At 47.9% G+C, this 1,782-nt stretch overlaps 1 pseudogene; it reads right to left on the reverse strand.

Annotated features, from left to right (window-relative positions):
• Nucleotides 1–315: 315 nt before the first annotated feature.
• LOC102424931 lies at nt 316–1,282 on the reverse strand (annotated as a pseudogene).
• Nucleotides 1,283–1,782: the final 500 nt, after the last annotated feature.

Consider the following 1,782-nt stretch of genomic DNA (forward strand, 5'->3'; position numbering starts at 1 on the left):
AGAATTATAAACAACATGTGTAATTACTTTGGAAACAAAAAGTCCCAAATAATGCCTGAACCCAAAAGGTACATAAAAATGGCCAAAAATAATTTTAAATAATAGATCATTTGCAGTTTTCCCCTCATAATATGGGTTCTTTCAGCCAGACAGTAAATTACAAACTATATTAAATCATGTTAAGGCAGATGATCAATTTGGTTGCAGTTTTAACTATTCCTGGGAAAGTAATACTGTTGGAGCGCTTCCTTCCAGCTGGTCCAGGAAAGGGCAGTCCAGGAATTGGCAGGTGGGAGCTGGGCCCTGCCAGTCTTGTCACTGCTTGTTCTGCTGGCCCTCTGTGACTAAAGCAGATATGAACCCTGGCCCTTGTTTACATCACTGATGCACACCCACTGCCCGTGGACTGACTCCTCCCACAGTGTCACCTTGTTATCTCCACCCCAGATGGCCTGGATGTTGGCTGTGATGGACTGGCTCACGTGCCACACAACATCATTGAACTTGCACAGTACTCGGGAGACTACGCATTGCTTGAGGAATTGTCACAGATCCAAATGAACACATGACCACCCTGGGAACAGCTGGCGATTGTGCTGGTGGGTAGACCGATGGCAGGGGCCCAGGCCATGTCTGGAACCCAGTTACTGTGTGCTTCCAGCTTCTGTTCCTCCTTCCACTGGCCATCCTCTTCCTCCTTCCACAGCTTGATGAGGTTGTCACAGCCACCTGAGGCAAATTTCTTACTGTAGTTGGGTTTCTGTCCTGATGGCTGGTCTATGAGGCTTCCGGGTACAACATCAGGGGCCCAGCTGAGGCATTGAAGCCAATAGTGTGAACATTATCTTCTTCACTTCCCATTGGCCCTCCCCGGTGTAGGTCAGCAGGGAGATGGCCCCATTTGAACTTCCACAGGCCAGGATTAGGCCGTAGTCCTGGGGGGCCCAGCAAACAGAATTTACTGAGGAGTCGTGTCCTGTGTGCTCGTGTGTCTTCTCCCAGGTTTTGTTTTCTTCTTTCCAGAAAATGACTTTCCGGTCATAGGAGCAGGATGCCAGGATATTGCCATACATGGGATGGGCCCAGGCCACTTGCCACACTGGTGCCTCATGACCCAAGAGGTACGTGATGAGATTCTGCCCTCCGTTGCGTACATACAAGATTTTGACTGACCTGTCTGATGAGCAGGTTGTCAGGCGGGTGCCATAGTAGTCCGTCTGGGCATCGTGAATCATGTCCTCATGGGAGGTGCCCACAGTGTTAATTACTGACACCATGGCCGCTGCGGCTGCGGCTCCCAGCCTCGGATGTGGCATCTCCCTGTGGCGCCTCCCACAGCTCACCTGTGTCATTATTGTTCTTCACCTGTCTCTTTGTTGTCCTGAGACTTGAAAATGTTCTCTATAAGTTTCATCTGTACTTTCTTTTTTAGACTACTCAGTTCTTGGCTGAGGAGGGGTTTTATAATTTTCGTAACTGGTTTCATGGCTAGGAATGGTACTATTTGAAACAAGTTCTTAGAGGGACAATTTACTCAAGCTTAATGACTATGACTGCTGCAATTTACTATGCACTTCACTTTACCCACATTATAACCAGCACTCAGGATATCTGTATATCCCAGCTTTTCTTCCTCACCCTTCACAGTCATCACCAAGTATTACCTGTCCAAAGAGCTCAAGGACACAGGGGCTGGGTTCCTTGCTGCTCCCATAATTGTTATAGTACCCTAATACATCTCCTGATCTATGGCTGTATCCTGGGATAATGAAAGGATTGCCA

This window comes from Myotis lucifugus, unplaced genomic scaffold (assembly GCF_000147115.1).
Source record: "Myotis lucifugus unplaced genomic scaffold, Myoluc2.0 scaffold_81, whole genome shotgun sequence".
Taxonomy (NCBI): Eukaryota; Metazoa; Chordata; class Mammalia; order Chiroptera; family Vespertilionidae; genus Myotis; species Myotis lucifugus.